The sequence below is a fragment of the Mauremys reevesii genome, linkage group 18 (genome assembly GCF_016161935.1).
Source record: "Mauremys reevesii isolate NIE-2019 linkage group 18, ASM1616193v1, whole genome shotgun sequence".
Classification (NCBI taxonomy): Eukaryota; Metazoa; Chordata; order Testudines; family Geoemydidae; genus Mauremys; species Mauremys reevesii.
Genome location: NC_052640.1, coordinates 9,147,552 through 9,169,985, shown reverse-complemented (window position 1 = coordinate 9,169,985; position 22,434 = coordinate 9,147,552). Strand labels below are relative to the sequence as shown.

At 46.9% G+C, this 22,434-nt stretch overlaps 1 protein-coding gene across 2 annotated transcripts in view; it reads left to right on the top strand.

The window, feature by feature from the left end:
* The window catches only part of NCOR2 (nuclear receptor corepressor 2), a 593,256-nt gene that overhangs the window by 4,860 nt on the left and 565,962 nt on the right, over positions 1-22,434 (top strand). The window contains exon 2 of one of the 2 annotated variants that reach the window (XM_039505016.1): positions 4,651-4,812. The exons of the other annotated variant lie outside the window; for it this stretch is intronic. The gene's annotated coding sequence lies outside the window, so the exon portion shown is untranslated. The remainder of the gene's footprint in view (positions 1-4,650; positions 4,813-22,434) is intronic. 2 annotated transcript variants of the gene reach the window in all.

The following is a 22,434-nucleotide window of genomic DNA, read 5'->3' as shown; positions in this document are numbered from 1 at the left end:
TTCCCTCCTGACTTTTCAAAGGTTCCCTTCTAAAATCCCTTTATTTGCTTCCCTATAAAACCGTGCTACTCCCAGCTCTCTTTCTCTGCTGTGGCTGGAATTACAGGGGAGACGCTTCTACCTTGCCGGGAGCACTTCTTCAAGTATGCATGTAAAAGTTATTCCAAGTGTCTTTTACTTTGCAGTCCTGTGGCTGCAAATGAAGTGCAGAGAGAACAAGCCCTGCTTTTCATCCCCAGTGCCTAGGTCAGTTTGCCTGCAGTGCTAATTTTTCAGCTGCGCGGGCTGCCTCTTCCTAGTGGCCATTGACTCTCGCAGCCATTCAGTCGTGAGTAAGTAAATAGGCTGAGTTCACTTTTATAACAACATGCGAAGTGTTGCTGGAACATCTGCAGCAGTAGCTAGCAAACAGAGTTTATGGAATTTGGGTGAGGAACTTAACTAGATTGCAAGGCGACAGCAGTAAAAAGGAGTGTACAGGACTGAACTTCAGGAGTTGGTCGTGTAAGTATGTTCTTGCTTCCTCCATTAGGGGTCACTGACAACTAGAATATTACCGTCAAATGTTTCCTATTGAATGTGGAGACGATGGTATCTATTGATTTGAGCAGAAGATTGAGCGAGGAAAAGAGGAATTCCCTGTCTCTCAAATGCCTCTTAACCAGGCTGTGCGACAGTTTCCCAGTCTCTGACATGGAAGTAAATTTACCCGTTGGCCTGAGGAAAAGTGTTTTGAGATTGTCTCTGATGAGAGATGCTGTCATTGTAAAGTGTCCATTTTAGATCATGTCTTTCAAGTGGGGTCCACACTTTCCTGCTTAACCTTCTGAGTACCACTTTGTGGGCTGTAAAAGCCCAGCATGCTGGGATGCAGTGCGGGAAAAGATGTGGATTGAAGTCGAGGCCTTTCTGCTCTCCTGGATCTGAAATTCTGGCATAGAGATTCTGAGCTAGACTACTGCCAAATGCAGGTAAATGATTGCTAGAGAGACTTTAAAATGGCTACTTGAAAGACCAGGGTTTAGGAGTACAGCTGGGCAGGAAACTGTTGTCCTATCCTGTGAAAATTCTTGAGATATTGAAAAATGTTCCCATACCGAATTGGGACAAAAAATCGACCGCAAATTATGATAAAAAAAAAATTGTTTCAGGTCAATCCTGTTTCATTTCAGTTGGATGCAGTCGTGTTGTAGCTGTGTTGGTATCAGGATATTAGAGAGACAAGGTGGGTGAAGTTTTGACCATTTTTATTTATTCATTTTTTTTTACTATAATGAACAATCACGTTGAGCCAGAAAAACAGAACTTTTCATTTCAAAAATGTCAAAACAATCTTTTGATTTTGATACTTTGTGCAAAACATTTGTTGAAACTGATCCATTGCCATAAACCGTTTTGGTTTCAACGACTCGGTGTTTTCCAAAGAAAAAGAATGTTTCATTGGAAAATTCCTGACCAGCTCTGCCTAGGATGGCTCCTTTAGGGGCAGCTTCTTACTGGTACTCCAGAGTGTTTTGTATGAGCCCTCAGCACATGCTGGGACAGGATGCTTTGGCAGTTCGAGCTCTAGGCAGATTTTACATGGGAGAAAATGTGCTCGGTGAAGCTGCTGGTTCCTGAGATGGATGCTGAGTCTTAATTGCTTTTATACCGAACTCTCTGACTGCAGCTAGATAGTCTAAGGAATGCCACCCTTTTAGAGGGGTGTGTGTGTGTGTGTGTAAAAATATTGCAGTATTCTTGTGTCTGTAGGTTTATTGAAGTTGTTGATATATTGCCAAGAACTTCCTTGACTGCACTTGAGGGTTAATTCTGTGCTTTCAGAAATCTGGGAAAGCAGCAACCTCTTCCTTAGGTAAGGACCCTGCTGCTTTGTCTCTTTCATCTGTGAGCCATTGTTCCTTGGAGCCTGCAGTTCCCATCAGAAGTCTCCTGTGGATTCCGGGGTGCCAAGGAGCACATCTCGATTTCTTGCTCCTTTTTGTACAATAGCTGCACGCTCCCTCTGTTATCTTCCACCCGCTGATGTTGGGAGTCTGAGTTTCCTCCCCCCGCCCCGGCAAACGATGAGCAGACTAAATTCTCTAGGTTGGATGCGGACCAGAAGCGAGAGCCACTCTTCGGCTCAATTTCTTTGATGGTGAAGGAATGTCCAGGGATTACAAATCTCTTTCCCCAAAGCGAAGAATATTTAAAGGAAACTCCGCCTCCTCCCCTGCCGAGATGTTCTCTGTTTTTCCAAGTCAATCTTTGGTTTGGCTCCATGTTTCTAGAAAATCGAATGAGCCGTCAGCTGGATCCATTGGAATAGTGTTTGAGCTGCAGGCTTGGGCTGGCCCTCTTTATAATCCCCACTCCCACACACTTGTTTTGGGAGTGATAAGCACTTCTAGTGTCTTGTCCTAAGTACCCCTCTTGTGGGTCTAGCTTTGTGCCTAGTGCTGCACTGAGACATTCCCCGATGCCAAGAAAAGACAAATGGTTAAAGCTTTACGCTCTGTACTGGTGAATCATAGTTGATGAGCCAACTCCTGTCTTTCTCCTCTGCCCTCAAAACCATGGACATCCCCACTCCCAAAGCCCTGAGGGAGTTGCTGTGCCTTTTTTGCTCTGATTGTGTGATGCCCTTTTATAAACCATCTTCCTCTTGGGGATAAGGAGTCCCCTCTGTGTGTTACTTTGGAGCTCTGCCTCACACAGCTTCGCCATGCCAGGAGCAGTAATTGTGTTTCATCCCACATCACTGGATAGACTGTTGGGCTGCAAAGAGTGAGACTTCCCCATTCTACTCTAGCACAGTGGTTCTCAAGCAGTGGACATCTGGTTAGTCACACGGCACTGACTTCTCCTTGTGCATGCCTGTTAATGCATTTTCAGCTTCTTTTAATGCACTTGAAGTAGGCTAACAATGTTACTTTTCCACGAAAGCAGTTGCCGTGGTTGCTCTGGGGATGTTGTGTGGTGACCAGTTGGAGGGGAGCGATTGTTATATAGGTTATCGCTCTTACCATCTGCAGTCTTCAATGGATAGAAAGATTGAGATCCATGCAGTAGGATTCTCACAGAAGTAACCAATCCTGCCCATCCTAGGGGGGTGAAAGGTATGTATAGATTATGTTCCTTCATTCCTGGGCTTAACCTGGCTTACTGCAGCAAACATGCGTCTGCTCCAATGGAGGGCAGCACTAGGGGGACACAGTTCAAATCTTCCTTGGCTTGAAAAGCCTACCCTTCTCCCGCCACCTCCTAAGGCAAATCACTGATTGGAAGCTTTGCTTCCCAGCTGCAGGACTTCTGAAAGAAACCAGAGGATTTAGCAATCTTAGCTGGCTGGAGTTGTTCACATGCCATATTCCCATTTACACTTGATCTATTTCATCATATGTCAAATAACCCTTGAAAGCTACAGCTGATCATAGGTCCTTTGCATCCCTGTATGACACCTGGGCATGGCGTGGGCTGTAGGCTAAAGCTAAATACATGAGCATGTTCAGAAGGCCTGGTCTATCCTTGAGTCAGGGACTCTTGTGATGGCTTCTTGATGGCGAAAGGTGAATGTTTAAATCGGATTAGGGGAGAGAAGTGGTGTGTTTACACTACAGTTAATTCCCCATGACTGCCCCATAACAGCTGACAGGGGCTTCAGTCCAAGCTCTGGGACCTTCCCGCCTCACAAGGTCCTAGAGTCTGGGCGCCAGCCTGATCCCAGAAGTTTATCCTGCAATTAAACAGCCCCACAGCCTGAGCCCGAGTCAGCGGGCGCAGTCCAGCCGTGGGTGTCTAACTTCAGCGTAGACAGACTTTTTCGAGGGCAGCATATCAATGGGATGGAAGTCCCTGGGAGCCAGGGTTACTTTTAGACATAAAAAGTCCTTCCCATTGTTTAATCTTTGGCAGCCACTTCTGAGAGAGGTGGTTCAAGTCTTGACCCAAGGGCTCATGCCTCAGTAGAAGAGTGGTTTTACTATCTCCGAGGGAGAGACAGTAGCGCCGTACTGAACATACACTGGCTCTGTCGTGGTCTGATGTAACTCACGGGCAGTGTCTTCCCCAGGAATTGAAATTAGAGGGGGTGTTTGAGTTTACGGGGGAGGGGGTGGAAAACTACTAAATTGGCCACACTACTTACATGATGTAACCAGTTGACCACTAGGGGGGATGGAGGAGTTCAGGGGGTGTAAGGAAATCCCTGCTAACATGACCTGCATCTTAATTTTTTTCCCTCTGCTTTTCTATCTGTAAACTCTGGGGCAAGGAATGTCGCTCTCCATATCTGTATAGTGATTAGCAAATAGGACTGTTCTATTGGAATTGTGTGTGCTTTCTGGAGATGGACACAATCAATCCACAGAATCTGTATTCCTTCATTTAAGATGAACTACGTTCCCTGCCAGGCCCCCTGCAAAAGCCAGTTTCTCAACCACAGACTGACTCCAATTATGGAATAAGATCAGCCGAATGGGCACTACCGGAAGGTAATTGGCTTTCCAGGAGAGGGCTGGTTTCCTCTGTGACAGCTTAGTGATCAATTAGCTTTGTGCGTCGCGAGCATTAGTTCAGTTTGGTGCAAGCCATTCCCGAACTGTCTCTAATTATATTAGAGCTTCAGTGGGGTGCCAGGTCAAATGCTGAGAGTGAATTTTTCCCCAGTGTAGATGACCAGCCCAGAGTTCACTCGCTGCTTAATCCTTGGGACCAAAGTGGTACGTGGGCCTCGTCCTGACTCTTTGTGCTGGGGGACTGTTTCGCCCATCGCGAACACGCCCTCGGAAGGAGACATGAAATGAAGAAAACGCGGGATGCTTCCGGCAGGTCAGTAGCAATGGGAACTATCTGAATATTGCCACATGTTGTGGTGACAATACACTTCCTCTTCCAGCAATCATGTCCAGCCCCCTCCCAAAGTTCCCCAGTGAGTCACTCCTCTCTTGCTGGACTTTGATTACTAAAATGGGCATTTAATTTTTTTTAAAGTCTTATCAGTTGCTTTCCATTCTCCTCTGCATCCATGTTTGTTGGCTGGACACAAGGTGATGAGCGCACCAGACTGGGAGCTGGGACACTTGGTTCCATTTCCAGCTCAGCCACTGAGCTGCCGCCAGACCTTACTCAAGTCACTTTGGGCCAGATTCCCAAAGCTATTTAAGTGCCTAGTGATTCAGGGAGGTGCTTAGTGGAATTTTCAGAAGTACCTAAGTGGATTACATGCCTAATTCCCATTGGATTCAATGAGACTTAGACGCTTAACCTGCTTGGGATTTTCCAAAAGCACCTATCTGTCTGTTTAGGTGCCTACTTATCACTGAAAAATTGGCCCTTCATCCTCTGTGCCACTGTTAACCCACCTGGGATCTCTGTTGTGTCTATTTAGACCCTAAGCGCTTCAGGCCACGGACCGTTTCTCCGTAGGTGTTTGTGGAGTGCTTGGCATAATGCAGCCTGATCTCACTGATGCAAATAAATAATATTGATAGTTGAGGAAACCAAAATCTAGAGCAGCGGTTCTCAAACTTCATTGCCCTGGCCGTGATCCCCTTCTGACAATTAAAAATTACTACACGACCCCAGGATGGGGGATCAAAGACCAAGCCCACCTGAGCCCCACCACCCTGGGCGGCAGGGCTGAAGCTGAAGCCCAAGGGCTTCTGCCTGGGGTGGGGGCCGTGTAACCTTAGCTCTGGGCGTTGGGGCTTCGGCTTCAGACTTGCTGGGGCCCAGGGCCAACACCAGCCTTGGCGACCTCGTTAAAATGGGGTCACGATTCACTTTGGGGTCCTGACCTGCAGTTTGAGAACCCCTGATCTAGAGGCTGCAGAAGAAGAATGAAGATGTCATGGTCGTCCATATAGTTTTTCTCATCCTGTTTTGTTAAATGCTTTAGCAGCTGATGCTTCTAGATGTTCTGCATTAAAACATCGACAATAGGTATGCATTAACGTAAGCCGTAGGTGGCTACGAGATGAAAACTAGGGCTCTCTGCATGTCTTAAATATATGTGCGTCCTGGTAGCTAAGTATCAAGCTGCATCCTCTTGGAAGTTAATTACATTGGCTCTGTTTAAATATTAAAATGCGGTTCTCTGAATATTTTCTTTTTCTACAAAGAGACAGTTCAAAAGCTCCAACCTGATGTTCTGCGGCGTTCTTGCTAAAAGGAGCAGATGTGATTTCCTGACTCGGGGATTTGTAAAGGATGCGAAGTGTGAGTTCCTTTTCTTAGCGGGATATATTCTTGATTTGGAATAAACTATTAGTAAGGCAACTGCTTCAGTGGGGGAATCTGATAAATATGACCATTGTAAACAACAAGCGGGGCAGGATCAAGGCAGCCTGGGAAGAGATATATGAAGTCATCAATATGTTCTGGAAATTCTAGCATTCAATAAAAGAAAGTCACCAGGTTACGTTTTCCATGCACAAAAAAGCAGCTGTGTAAAACAAGGACGAATCAGTCAGGTCTCCATGCAAGAGCACAGTGTCTGTTTCCTTTTTATCCCACTGCATCAGTTTACCCCGCAAAGTGGCAGCTACCCCCCTACACAAGCAGACTCCTTAGAAAAGTAAAGGGGACGTATCTGACTACAACAGCTAAACATGGCTGCTGACCTGTGGGCTCCAAAATGGACTAGATTCTGTCTAACCTGAGACTTGACTCACCTTTTTAGCAGGCTTCCTTTCTAGCAGAATCATTGCACTACTCTCCTGGCGCTATGGCCGGCAGAAGCACTTGAATTGGATCTCCCTCGATAGAAAAGAGAGGTGGTTCCACAAGAACCCCTAGGTTCTAGAACTTGTTCCCTCCCCCAACTCTCTTGGTGTAAAATAGCTCCCCTCTGACTTTCAGGGCATGCTGCAAAGGTCTTCTACAGGCTAGAGCTTTTGGAGAGGGCTGAGAGTATTGCTGGAATGGGTGGAGTGGTGTATTCGTTTGCTGTTTTTAAATTTACTAGTTCATTGTGGGTGTGGGCTCTGTCATGCTGCTGTCCGGGTATTCTTTGTAGGGACTATTTTTTTTTAATAGGTATAGTGTTGCCCGTGTTGAAGACAGACATGTCTTCATAGTAAGGTTCTTATTGGGCTCCAATCCAATCAGGGATCCACCAAGGCAGACTCGCTATGGGACCAGGGCGTCTGTATTAGTTACGTATTTTAAGTCGCATGCAGCGCTTCCTTTGGAATTCCCAGTCTGTGATCTAAAACCACAGAGATCATGTGAAAAGGAGACTATAAATGGGACTGCCTAGATTTTGCTTTTGGAAAACATACGCAAAACAGTTTTGTAAACTCGAGCAAACAATCAGTGCAGAGCATAAACTTGCCCACCATGCAGCAGCATCTCCTAGGAACTTGGACCTCGGGTCTGGTCCTGTGTGCATCTAGTCCGGTATTGTCTCTGACAATGGCCAGAATCCCATGCTTTGGAGGAAGGTATCCCACAACTGCCTACGGCAGGGTTTGACAATTTGTCCCCACACTAGGTCTCATCCTGATGTCTAATAGTTACCAACTGGCTCAAGCCCTCAGGCATGAGGTTTAATATCCCATCCAAAAACTTTCTAATTAATTATAACTCTGAATATTCTTGAGAGCCATATAAATGTCCAATCCCTTTTTGACTCTTGCTAAATTCTCATTCTAAAAAAATATGCAAATGACTTTTTTTTTCCCCCAAAACATCCCACTTTCCTGTTGCATATCTTGTTTTGTTTAATCCCAGGCAAGTGGATGTTGTTCAACATGCAGATCTTCAGCAGGCATAAATTGTCACGGCTCCATTGACTTCTGTGGAGCCATGCCGGTTTACACCAGCTGAGGATACGGCCCTCTGTTAATGAGCCCTTTGCGTCTCAAAGCTGACCGGGTCATAAAACAGCAGAGTATAATCTTTCCAAGACACCCTGAGAGTATAAACTATGACGACTTCCATCTGAGCCATTGGTGGTTGGTCTCTCTCTCTCTTCTACATTACTCATGTTATAATTAAGAGATAATGTCAATAGAATAAAACAGTGTCACAGGATAACAGTCTCCTGCTGCTACAGAAATGTCAAGGCAAAGTCAAATCATTTATCAAAAATAAATGTTGAGGCAACGCTGGGACGTTCGTCGTAGCAGCAGGAGGCATTAATCCTGGGACAACAATATTCCAATGCCTTTATTTCTCCTATCCCAAGTGGTGGGTGCCAATGGATCATTTTATCTGAGGGCTGCTGGTGTAGCTGAGTGATGCTTTAGGACTGTACAGTTATTGACTAGCTGAAATATACAATAAAACAAGGAGCAGTGGATCACAAATGTGGGGTGTGTGTGTATAATTCAGCTTTAAAGCTGTCTAGTGCTTTGAATGCTCTGCTTTCTAGCTGGCTGAAATTGTGAATGGGTGAGAGGTGAATGGCCCCTCTCCAGCGTTCTGGCGGGGAGGCATTGCGTTCTGTGTCAGAGCCAACTCACGCCCCAGAGTTCACATCTGGATCCAAATTTCACCAAAGTTGGGGAAAGTTCAGCTCCAGGTTTTAGTTGGTCTCCTGTCTAAATAACAGGATCTTTATTATGGGAAGAAATAGGGAGCACTTATGGCCTTTCTCCAAGGCGCTGTCATCTCCTTCCCCCCCCCGGCCCCTCCAGCAGCTGATACTTAATGAAAAGTAAAATTACTTCTTAAAATCACAGACCGCACAAGGCAGGGGAGAAGACAGAGCGGGGTTATTTTTTTCCCTTTTTGATGGAGCACTGGGCTGGGACTCAGGAGGCCTGGATTCTGATCTGAACTCTGCCACTCATCTGCCGTCTGCAGTGACCAGTTTTGAGCTCATCTCTTTGTGCCTCTCTTTCCCCTTCCATTCTTTCCCCAGCTTGTCTACTTCGCCTGTATGCTGGTCAGGGCTAAGACTAGCCCATGCTATGTGTCTGGACAATGCCTAGCCCGATGGGGCTCCAGTCTCTTGAGGCTTCGAGGTGAATAAGTCAAATCCTCCTACAAGAGGCAGGTTTCATATCCGTCTGATGGAGTGTGAGGGGCACGCCTGCACCCCGGCAGAAAGGAGGCTAAGAATGGGCTCAGCCAGCGCTAACCAGACACCCCTGAGGGCTTGCTGGGCCTTGAGACAAGAGCCTTAGGAAAGGAAAGCCCCCACCAGGAAGGGGTGGTCATCGGGGAAGTCTGCTGTACCTGGGAGAGAGCAGCCAGGAGGAAGACAGTTGCAGACCCTGCTGCCCCTCAGCCTGTAGGGACCAGGTACAGAGCGGGGGCTGAGCTAGGATGCTGGAGCCTGCGGGTAAGCTGAGCATCTTTATCTGTTTGCTTTGCTTCTCCCTGCCCCTGGAGAGGGGGGAGGGAAAGAATCTTGTTTGTTTAGAGAAACCCTTGTATGCCACAAGCTGGGGGAAAGCACTGTCCTGATAGAGAAGAGAAGCAACCCAAATCTTGGTCTAGTGGGGGTTCAAGGGAGCCCCACCCACTACCTGGATAATGAGGAAAGGGCATTATCAGCACACTAACAAAGGGGCTGGAACTAGGGGTGCTGCTGCACCCCCGGCTTGAAGCGGTTTCCATCCTATACCAGGTTCACAGTTTGGTTCAATGGCTCTCGGCACTCCCGCTATGCTAATTGTTCCAGTGCCCCTGCACACTCCATGTTGCTGCGGTAGTCTCCATCCTTCGGCTTTGATCTTGTTGGGTCTCAAGCTATGCAGCTGCAGGTCGGTATGCTACTTGGCTAGGGGACCTCTCAGTGGGCTGTGCACCAAAACCTAGCACCCCCTCTCTCATTGCTGGATTTCCCAGAATAGCCTCTTTTCCGTTCCATCCGTCTTCTCGGTTTGCAAGCTGTTCGGGCGCAGATTTGTACGGCACCGATGACATTGCTGCCGTTAAACATTAGCTTAGCACCATGCTAGGGTTTGGCTCCAATTCCTGCTGAGCTGGAGCCCAGTTCTCCACGGCCGGGCACTTTGGGTGGTTACTTATGTGAGTTCACAGTGGATGTAAATGGTGACCATTTGGATCTAGCACCATTTCATACTCCCTCTGCCATCATTTTATACTGGTGCACAATATGCTTACACAAGATGTAGGACAATGGTGAATCTGGCTGTGTTCTTCTGTTCTGTTCAGCACCTAACACAATGAGGTGCCTAGACACTACTGCAGTATAATTAATTCCAGCCCAGGGGTGAGTGCATTTCAGCATGGGCATGGCTTGTACAGCCCTTTGGGATGAAGGGCTCTATCACAATAAGTGCTGGGTGTAGTTTTAAATCCACAGGCCCCTGCAGATGGACACGTGGTGCTCTGAAGTGATACACGTTGCAATTACCGCATACCCAGAGGGTGGTGAGAGGGAGCGGCTTGGGGCTTTCATCTTCAGTTTGCTTTAGAAAAAGTTACAAGGTCAATAATGCGTAAGGGGAAAAAAACGTATCTATAACCAGCAATTATTGAACCAGAATCCCATGAGGGGTTCTCAGAACCCTTCCAGAAACCTCATTCTCTTCACTGCAAGCATGAGAAAAACAACATTTTTATTAAACATCTGGGATGAATAGAAATACAAGTGCTTTGTATCTTCTCCAGACAGTGACTCTCATAGGTGCTAGAACTAGGGGTGCTGCCTTGAGGTGGCTTCCATCATATCCAGGGTTTACAGTTTGGTTCAATGGCTCTGAGCACCCCCACTCTACAAATTGTTCCCGCACCCCTGGTTAATCCGAGTTTCTTAGGCTGCCTCTGGTAGCTCGTGTACAAATATTGGTAGTGGGGGATGGGGTACATTTTTGGTTCTTGCAAATGTTCTGGGTGTTTGAGGAGTTTCTTGCACTGCAGTGTGTGAGAGGCACTGACCTGAGGAAAAGGGAAGAGGCAGAATTGCACTAGGCATAGGTGCCGACTCCGCGGGTGCTCCGGGGCCGGAGCATCTCTGGGGAAAAAATAGTGGGTGATCCACACCCACAGGTGGCCCTGCCAATCAGCTCTTCCCCCCACTCCTCCAGCACCTCCTGCCCACCAGCGAGCCCCACCAATCCTCTCCTCCCTCTCCCTTCCAGCACCTCCTGCCTGCCACGGATCAGCTGTTGAGTGGTGTGCTGGGGGGGGAAGAGGTAGAGGGAGGAGGGGCTGGGGGTGGGGTCTTGGGTGAGGCAGGGGTCGAGCACCCCTGAGGAAACCAGAAAGTCAGCGCATCTAGCACTATGATTTATAACGTAGCATAATCTGCTTTATTGTATGTCCAGGACAACCACTAAGGAACTGGTGGTGGTTTTATGACTTTGTTACACAGGATTTAATTAATTAATTAGTTTGTATGACTGTAGCACCTTGAAGCCCTAAATGAGACCAAGGCCCCGTAGTGCTAGGCATTGGTGTAGCTTGCCGTTGCCTGCTTGTATTTAAAATAACATTTCTCTCTCTAAATCACTGTACACATCGATAGTACTGTAAAATATACACATGCACAGTTCTTCCTCCAGAAGAGACCCAAAATAGATGGGCCATCCCTTGTAACGCAACAGCCTCAATGGGTTAGTAGTAGTGGAGCTCAAACTCTGGATCCAAACTTGTATGTGGTCCAGCCACTAGAGGGGGACAGAGTCCCACAATTTGTGTGAGTTACATCTACACAAGCACAACTTTAATAGATCCACTTAGCACAGACAGGCCATTTGTCTGGTGTTAAGCTGGACAGTCCTGCTTTCCTAAGGTCTGTGTCCATCCCGGATTCAGACACAACCGGAGGTGGAACCCCAGTTTGAAGAATGCCCTGCCCCGCCCCCTCGGTGTGACCTTGCACATATGGTGCGTGCGAGGTCGTGCTGGCAGGGGTGGGCTGGTGTGCTCATCAAAATGGCATCCTGTATGCGGTCATGCTGTTCCCAGAAGCCTCGTTTTGCAAGTGCTGTGAGATCTTAATGTCTCCACAAACCAGAGAGGGTCTGTTTCTAAGGTCTTGTCCAAACGATACCTCCTGTGGTGTCTTTGCTCTCCACACAGTGTGAAGAATATGAGGAAACCACATAGGCACAGTTGGGTTCCAAATAACTGAGTTCAGTAACTTACATACAAACATAAAAGGCCTAATTACATACAGATGCTGTTGGCCTGTTAGGATCCTGCGGCTTCTGCAGCAGAAGACAGGGAGGGTCACTAATGGGCTGCCAAACGTACAGCTATCACCTAGTTCCCATGCGCCCTACTCCTCCTGCCCGCCTGTCCCTAAAAACAGTCATCTCAGCCACAGGCAGATGCAGGGCTGACTCAGAACTGCTGGGGTTTGACCGTGTAGCTTCAATGAGGCCTATATGTGTGTGTGGTCTGCATGTGCTAGACCTCAGGCAGTGGGATATAGACCCTTCGTAGGGTGTGTCTTGGCTGCAGAGTTTACGTGGGGGGTGTCCCTAGCCCCTTTCCAGTCCCCCCCCACACATCTCTCACCCAAATGCTGGCAGTCCTCCAATGCCTTCCCACAATTCCCCAAGGGTGCCCAGAAGAACAGACAAGTTCTCCCACATCTCACTGGGCAATTATCAGAGTGTCTCAGCTCAGCTTAGTGCAGCAGCAAGAATCACGGGCTCGGCCCCCAGGAGTCCTAGCAACATGTGCAGGTGAGTGCAGCGCCAGTGAGGATACAGCAACCTGGGTAGGGCACTGCAGTGCCTGGATTGGCACCTGGGTCAGCCTATCACCGCAGCTAATTCAGACCTGCAGTGGGTCTGCATTCGTAGCTCCCAGGAGAGCAGGCTGAGTGGGGAATGTAGCCCAGTGTCTGAGTGACAGCCCTCAGCCAGACAATAGGGATAGATGCTCTTGACACTTGACCATTCATACCTGTGTTCTTGATTGCACATTAATGAAGCACCTGCTACGGTGCCATGCATCAGGTGGCAGCTCTGTGCCAGAGGAAGTGGCAGGCAGGCAACTTTTTAAAATGCTTATAAGTGGCACTGGTTTAAGATCCTCTTTATTCCCAGGGTAATGAAATGCAGGTTCACCAGGATTCAATAAGCTCCTAATTGTTTCTGTAACCTTCTTTGGGGGACTGTACTCACGTTAATACTTCACATGGTGCTTAGAACTGGCTATTGAGCAGTTCAATTGAATGCATCATAGGCTGGGTATATCCACTTAGGTTCTGAGCGGGGGCTAGCTTTTCAGCGGAACAATAAATTACAGTGAGCGTTTATCCTATTTATTTGCTCCAAGAGACGCAGCAGCTGTAGAAAGCAGGGGCTTGCTGAACAGCTGAAATGGGCTTTAATATAAAGAGTTGACATTTGCTGTGGCTTTTGTTGCACTGTGCTACTTACCTGGCTGCACCAGGGCTAAGCTAGAGCACGCAATGTCAGTTTTTCAACAAAAGTCTTGCTAGAGGCACCGGGCTGGCTTAGAGGATTGCTGATGGCTTAAAGAGAGCCAGGTTTTTGCCCTTGCTCCAGCTTCTTTATGGCAGGTGAGGAAAAAGAGCTGAAGTGGCATAAAGTGTCCCTAAAAGGCCCCATATCCAGCTGGGGGAGATTTCTCATGCCTCCAGGTGTAGGCACTGCAGAGACAACTGCAAGGCTGCCTTCTGAACCTCCCCCTCTGAGCTCTGGTGTTTGGGGGTGGATCAGGGTAGGGCTCAGGTGGATGAGAGGGGTGTTGGGGTGGGGCTGCAGTCCATATATGCCCCCCCCAAGGGAGCCAGGAGGTTGTAACGCTGGCTTTAAGGCATTCTAACTCCTCGGGGCTCTGAGTTCTAATCTGTGTTGTGCCTCTTGGGGTATGTCTACACTAGAGCGGGAAAGTGTAATGTCCAAACGAAGGAGACATCCGTGCCCTCACTTGATCAGAGCTAGCATGCTAAAAACAGAAGTGCAGCTGCTGTGGCATGACTGGCGGGACCGACTAGTTGACCATCCATTCGCTGACCCAAGGCATGTAATTCAGTGCAGCCAGTCCGTCCCGCTACTTCTACCACGGCAGCTACGCATCTGTCTTTAGCGTGTTTAGCTTTGATCGAGCTAGCCTGGGTATATCTCCTTGAGCTGGAAACACCTTCTGACTCCAGTGTAGCTGTACCTTTAGAGAATCCAGTGAAAATGCAGCAGACCTGAGAATCTCTCCCAGAGTCTCAAGGTCATAGGTTATGTTCAAGTTTTTGGTTGTTTTTTTTTAATTGGGTGCCTAAAGCTAGGCTCCTAAATTCATGGTTTTTCCACCTAAAGAAGGGAACTAGCTTCCAAAAAAGCTGAGCGCCTAGAAGCTCCTGTTGAAGCCCAGGCATAACTAGCACAAAGGAGTGGAGAATCACATCTGTAATACGCATTGATGAATATAAAATACCCCATAATGGTATGTAACTATTGCATCAGTGGTCTTAGAAATAACGAGCTGCCTACTCAATGAGCTGTTACACACGCTGTCATCTCTCAGCCCAATGTACGTACACAGGGAATTGGCCAGGAAACACAGCACTAAATTATTCAAACACAACTGAGTGTGAATCGGAGGCATTTCCGATCTCGCAGCCTACCACCTACTGATATCAAAATAAATGAGGTTTCCCTGGCAGGGTTCATGTTTAAGGGTCAGGTCCTTTCAGAGACAGTTTGGCCTTCGTCTTTATGTGAAACAGTCTGAAAAAAGGCAACGAGCAACTACTGGAGTTGAAAATAAAATGTGTTTTTGCAGTTGGGTCATACGTGTGCTTTCCTAGCAGCCTTAAAAGCAACTTCAGTGGAGTTGCTGCATCGGTCACCAACACAGTCCTCTGAAGTGAAGTAGGTGCTCAGGAATGGAGCCTGATTACCAGCTGTAGAGACTAGAGAGCAGCTACATGCTCATCAGTAAAGACCAGCCTTGCTTGGGAAATCATCTCTGCGTTATCCTCAGTCATGATCTTCTTGTGACATTTCTGCTGAGATCTCCTGTTGGGTTGGTAGTTACTGGTGATAAAGGAATGGGAATAAGAACACCAATTTATTTAACAAAGGCCACTAAATCCTGTTGTGATCTGGATTTGAACTAATACTTCAGATTGAAAGGCTTTGTATCCTGTTAGCTATTTCCTCTGCTCCGTGACTCTGGAAGTTCTGATGTTAAGATATTGCTGTAGTCAGACAATGGTCACAATAGGAGGAGAAGTTAAGATGACTGACTTTTAAGACAGGACTCTCACGTAAGTTGTGAAGCAGCAAGCCTTGTTTTAAACTGCCCTTTGGTAACTGACCTTACAGGGAGCAATATCTTCATAGAATCATAGACTTTAAGGTCAGAAGGGACCATTATGATCATCTAGTCTGACGTCCTGCACAACACAGGCCACAGAATCTCACCCACCCACTCCTGTATCAACGCCTGTCTGAGCTATTGAAGTCCTCAAATCGTGGGTTAAAGACTTCAAGGTGCAGAGAATCCACCAGCAAGTGACCCACGCTGCAGAGGAAGGCAACCCCCCCCCAGGGCCTCTGCCAATCTGCCCTGGAGGAAAATTCCTTCCCAACCCCAAATATGGCGATCGGCTAAACCCTGAGTATGTGGGCAAGATTCACCAGAAAGACACCCAGGAAAGAATTCTCTGTAGTAACTCAGATCCCACCCCATCTAACATCCCTCACAGGCCATTGGGCATATTTACTGCTAAGAGTCAAAGACCAATTAATTGCTGAAATTAGGCTACCCTATCATACCATCCCCTCCATAAACTTATCTGGCTTCAAGACTAAGCTTGATATGTCTTTTGCCTCCGCTGCTCCCCTTGGAAGGCTGTTTCTTGTTTCTTCTTACTGTTTAAGTACTAGAGTTTATTGATGATTCCTTAAATGTTAATGGTGCAGCAATTTGGAAACTGTCCCAGAGCTGCTAAGGGAGCCTTGTAAGAATATAGCTGATTTGCTTATGCAGTTGAATTTCCTGCTGAACATTACAGAAGTCTTACCCACTGCTTTGTAATTAAAGTGCCAAAAGAACATTACTCTTTACTCTTTAATTTGAAAACTCTTAAATTCACCCCATAGGGGACAGTCTGTTTAGATGCACTGAAATTAAAGACAATCTGTGGACCCTTTTTAAGACCACTTCTTACCTCTTCTCCTTGCTTGATGCTATCTGCTTACTGAAGATGCCAAAATTAGCCAGTGGTGGGAGTTGAATAGCCAATGTGCTGCCATCATTAGAGATGGGACCTGCCATTAAGGCCATTCTGTAAGTATGTGGATGAGTTTAACCGTAGCATGGAAACATTATTGTCTTTAACTTTGGGAGGAGTCTAGGGTTGAGTAGGTGCTATAAGATACCAATCAATGACATAATGTAGGTAACAAATGGTTTGTAAAAAAGCGGACTTGTGTGGTAAATCAGGGCCAACCTTACACTGGTCAAATACTGCTAGGCTAATGGTCTTGCTATCTCAGGTGCTGAAATGGTCCCTATTATTCCAGTATCTGTGTGTGTATAGCCTCACAACACCCCTATGAAGTATGGCAGTGCATTATCCCCATTGTACAGATGCAGAACTGAGGCACAGGGAGGTTAAGTGACTTGCCCAAGATCACATGGGGAAATTGTTGGAAGGAGGGACTTGAACTCAGGTCTCTTAACTTCTAGGCTATTGGCCTAGCCACTGCTCTATCATTGGCTCTAGCCCCACAGGAACAAACTTCTGTAAAGTGGATTTTCCTGAGAGGATCCTCCTCTTCCCCAGAATAAAGGTATTTAAGAGGCTATAAGAGAATAATATATACAGAAAATACCATCTTTCTACCAGTATGAGTCAAGAACCTATCTTTCTATGGATTGGTCCTAGCTTTCATGCAAAATCATCCTGTACTCGATATGATTATTGAGGAGGTTGGCAGGGCTGTTTTTTTGTTGGTTGGTTTTGGCTAGGACAGGTGAAAGGCATTCATTCGACAAAGCAAGGTCTAGATGGAATAAATGTCAGGAGCTGTGACTTTTAGGGCTGGTCTAATTGGGAACTTACATTGGCAGAGCTATGTCACTCAAGGGTGTGAGAAATCTATATCGCTGAAAGATGTAGCTATGCTGACTTAATCTCCAGTGTAGACAGCGCTAGGTTGACAGAAGAATTCTTCTGTCGTCCTAGCTATCGTTTCTCAGGGAGGTGGATTACCTCTACACTGATGGGAGACCCATAAGTAGTGTCTACACTGAAGCACCACAGGGGCATAGCTGTAGTGGCTTAAGTGTAGCTGTATCCTTGGAAACCTCCTGGGTTCCTCACCTCCACTGTGATAAATAGTGGTGTTGTCAGTAGCTACCGGTGTGGTGCTCTGCTCTTGTTCGATGATAACAATCGGCTGCATGCATGTTCCCTCTGTGTGCTGCCCCGGCTCTTAGCTAATAGCTGACACAGCAAACCCTGAGAGAACCCCCAAAGACCACAGACTCTAGTAAGGTACGAAGGAACCCGAACCAGGTTTATTGTCAAACGAAGCACAGTAATAGTTTCCTATAGACCCTACAGGACATACTACGAATTTGTGCCTCCTGGCAATGGACACAGCTCAGTCAGTGGCGGGACTTTCCACTGCCCCCTAGGCTGGACAAAGATACACACTCCGGGACCTACTTTTATACAGTTACAGGACAGATTACTCATCCCTCCTGACGTATTGAGGTACAGCCTCTTGGCTCATTAGGGTGCTGTCTCCCCTTTGATCATGTTGTTCCAGACAAACAGATCTATCCATCATGCTGTCCTGTCTTCAAGATGCACCTGCCTGTTCCTTGTGATGTCTGTGGAGTGTCCTGAAGTCATCTTGGCACAAGTTCCTCTTCTCGCCACTTCTGTGAGTGAGGCCTGCCTCTGGCTCACAGCCCAGCTTTTGCTTAGCAGTGCCTGGAAGTACTTTGGATCAGGCTTCAGGCCTCAGACTAGGCCTCTGACACAAGAGTTTATGTTTCAGGGCCTCATCTTACTACAAGTGGTACTGGTATAGAAACGTACAGTTGCAGTACATGATCAATTATAAAAAAATTAAGGTAAAAATGAGCACATAATTAGCTCTATGGAAAAAATACAGTGATCTTAATTTCTTGGGTCTCAAATATTTTATCTACTCTTTCATTTTTGCCTTTTCTTTTCATTCTCCTTTTCACCCTATCCAGAAAATCACTAAGGCCTGGCCCCTGATTCAGAAAAGTACTTTTCTGAATGTTCTTCTTTGACGTCAGTTTGGTGGGAAGGTGGCTTTGACTTCAGTGTGACTTAAAGCAAGTGTTTAAGCACTTTGCTGAACAGAGATGGACTTACGCACAAGCTGGAATGCTTTGCTAAGTTGGGCCTGCTTTTCAGAGGTGCTGAGTTCTAACTGAAGTCAACGGGGGTTGCAGATGCTCAGCCTCTCTGAAAATTGGGCCCTAAGCTTTCTTTCTAACTAGATTCTTTTATTCTAACTTTTTAGAATAACGTCTAAAAACTATGCCAATTTTAAAAGTTAATCTCTGCTCTCAGACAACTGCGTACGGGTTGGCACGTGTCAGATCTATGGCAACTGATGACTTAAAAATGCTCCAGAGTGCAGCATTTGCATCAGATTTATGGCCCTCACCTCTTGTACATAATTTAATGGGAAATATACTGACCTCAGTCACTGCTGCGGAAAACACAAACCACTTGGGTGATTCAATATTCTTATTGCACACTCCAGTGAATCAAGACAAACCTGCCAGTAAACTCTGCATTGCAAAAAGAAAATTCATAACCATATTGAAGAAAAAAGAGATCTTCAATGATATTGGTGCTAATATCCTAGTCACTTCTTAAATATATTCTTGGGATCAATGTGCTTAGCATAGCTTTTCGTCTCTTAATGCCTGTGTTCCTGTTCTTCAGGATTAGTCATCAGCAGGTCTGGAGTCTGAGTGCAATCTCTGCAGCACCTTTTGTGCTATGCTTGATGGGCCACCTTTCTGTGACCGAGATGAAAATTTTGCACTCTGTGCTGGTAATGGCTAATTACTTTGGCTCCGCTATAAAGAATTAGCATGTCGTTTTCTTGCAAAAGGAGTGGCTGTGCATTATTTTAAGTGACTGGCTGCTGAACTAAGTTTTGGCGACGTGTGAGTGTCTGGTGACTTTGGAAAATACTCATTAATGCACAAACACGTATCATATTCAGCTTATCAGAGCTGTTTCGTTAATGGTGATATCAGGGGTCATTAGAGCCTTCGGCCTGATTTCTGATCTTGGATACTCAATGACTTGAGAGAACAAACTCGCACATCTGCCTTCTTAACCCCCTCCCTATGCAATGCACACCATAGAGTTAAATCTTTCATTCACTAAGGGCCTGATCCAAAGCCCACTGAAGTAAGTGGAAAGGTTCCCCTAGGTTCTGACGGGCTTTGGATCTGGTTTCAATATGCTCATAGATCCAAAATGGGACGTTTACGGTCCAGAACTCAGCAAGTGGCTAGGAAAGCAGCAGGAATTTTCTTCATTTTGTGACTGTGACGCTGGCAGGCCAGGTGCCAGTTCCTGCTAGAGCCCCGGGTCAATTCACTTGTATATTAGTATAGATCAAAGCAATTCTTAAATGCATAAGTGTGTGTTTGGTGTTTAAACTTCATGCAAACTAATGGGATGTTGCATGCATTGTTTTTACTTGTCTATATCCTTTTATAATGGAGTAGCAAACATTGACATTGTGTACACCCCTGTAACTAAATAAGCCATCAAACGAGGAAAAAGCCATGTGGAATGCAAATGAAGAACTTTAACAGAAAAGTGTGTGAGGATCGGAGGTCAAAGACTTTAAATGCATTCCTCACTCTGTCATCAAAGGAAAAGCCCACCTGGGCAGTGACATTATCAGCTTGTTTTCTGTGAGAAGAAGCGATCAGAATGGATTCAAGGACAGATCTTTCATCCCTGGACTGCTTGTTTGGATTCTAACAGGGTGGTATAACCGAACAAGAAACGTGAGATCCCCAGAGTTGTTCTGGGTAGCCCTGAGAGACTTTTGGGCAACTGGCAGATTATTACATCTCGGCTACCATTTGGAGTGATAGACTGTGACTTACCTGTACATATATTTTACCTGTTTTAACCTCTCAGTAACTGTCCCTTCCTTTTCTTAGCTAATAGACCTTGAGTTAGTTTACTATAGAATTGGTTACCAGTGTTGTCTTTGGTGTAAGATCTAGTACAGGGGAGGCCAAACTTACTGACTCTCCACCCCACCTACGATAATCTTCAGACGTTTGAGAGCCGGGCGCACCTGCCAGGGCTCAGGGCTTCTGCCCCGCGGCAGGGTGGTGGGGGTAGGGGCTTCAGCCCCATGGGAGGTGACTGTTGGGCTCGGGGCTTCAGCAAGAGTGGGGCTGAATCCCCAAGCCCCAGCAGGCATCTCCCGTGGCCAGAAGCAGGGTGGACTCCAGGGTTTTTGCCGCCCAAACAGCAAGGCGGGTGGGGGGAGCTGCGATCGGCGGCACTTCCACCGCGCCACTTTCTTCTTCGGCGGCAGGTCCTTCCCTCCGAGAGGGACCGAGGGACCCGCCGCCAAAGAGCCCAACGTGCCGCCCCTTCCCCTTGGCCCGGCCGCCCCGAGCACCTGCTTGCTCAGCTGGTGCCTGGAGCCGGCCCTGGCCAGAAGCCCCTAACCCCATCATCCTGCTGCAGGGTAGGTAGGTGGAGAATGGGGAGGCCAGGGGAGGCTCCACAAGCCGCACTTTAACTGTAAAAGAGCCGCATGTGGCTTGTGACCTGTAGTTTGGCCACAGCTGATCTAGGGGACCAATTTATCTGGGGTAAGTGACTGGTCTCCTGGGACTCGGAGCAACCTGAATATTGTGTGATTTTTGGTTTGAGACCTTTTATTGCTAAGTTTAGTTTGTCTGGGTGGCAAGATAGACCAGAGAGTGCAAGGTGTGACCCCATGGTAAGTGTGGTATAGTGACCCAGGACCCATGTTTGTTACTGATTTTTACTTGTCTATATCTTGGTGAAATCTAGTTATAGAACACCCCCCCACTTCGAGGTGTCTGCTCTGTTTTCTAACAGTCTGCCCTGAGATAGGCACTCAGTCATGAGCCAATCCAGACATGTGACAGTGACCACTTCCCCCTTTGCTTTTACTGAAACACTGACCGTGGAATCTTATGGAGCCGCATAGGTCCTGATCTAATCAACTTAAACATGTTTCAGACTTCAGTGGGGTTACTCATGTGCATAAAGCGAAGCACGTGTTCAAGAGCTTTGCCATATTGGCCAAGAAATCCATGTTGTGCAATCCGGGAGGGCAGTTCAGGTAATCCCAACTGGTGCAAAGCAGAAATGCTGGGCTGGTGCAAAGCACGCTTATGACAAAATTATAACTCCCTCCTAAGGGTGTCTAATGGAGATGCTGTCTAACAGTAGCATGACGTGTCAGCAAGAGCTGACCTAATAAAACAAACGTAGGGCAGTAAGAGGAGAACAATGCACGGGTTTTTTCTTTTCATTTTTTTTTTTAATTTGAGTTTGTGATCCATTGCTGGTCACCTTGGGTTGGTTCCATGAAACACAGAATGCAAACATGGCTCAAAGGACACTCATTGGAAAGTAATCCCCTTTTTTTTTTAATTATTTTTTTTTAGCTGAAGCTACCTGGCGTCCTCCTTGATTCAGTTGTGGAGATTTATTAACAGGCCACAGTTTCTCAAACAGCTGCTGTCTCTGCCCTGAACTGTTACGAATAGGAGCTGGATATTGGGATTGATGGCTGCCAATTTCTACCAACGTTATGGTGTTATCCAGGACTGCAACAATGATTCTGAAGGTGCATCATTGGAGGGTGGGGCACCCAACTTGCTCTGGTGGCTAATAAGACAAACTTGATAGTAGTGTTTCGGGGGGGCAGAGAGTGAGGGGCGGAAATGTTACTAAACACTGGGTGGGGCAGAGTTAGGGTGACCTGATAGCAACTGTGAAAAAACGGGACCAGGGATGGGGGGTAATAGGCACCTATATAAGAAAAGTCCCCAAAAATGGGACTGTCCCTTTAAAAACTGGACATCTGGTCACCCTTGGCAGAGTGAGGGAATCGAAGCCCAACAAAAGGGATGAGGCTTGTGTCTGGGCACCATGGTTTGTCTCCAGCCTGTCCAATTGGACAGGCTGAAGTATCCCAGTCAAATTCTACATCCGTGATTGCAGGAGACGGTTGTCTCAGAGGACTGGCAATCTGTAGGACCCGGTGTATGGCTCTGAGTCCTGCTCTTATCCAGGGCTGCAGCCTTGAGTGAAAGTTCAGTAAAACTACTGCTGAATTACACTGTGCTTAGATGGTCTCCCTACTTAGCTCCAAGCTGTGTTCACACAAGGACAAGCGGCCTTAGCTGCCTAAACGGCCACTCCTGTTCACCACCTGTTTTCTCTGAATGGATTGAAGGGAGGGAGACCTTGAAGGTTTTATCCTAGCCCTGCTTACTTCAGCCATGGAACGGATAGAAAGGCAGATA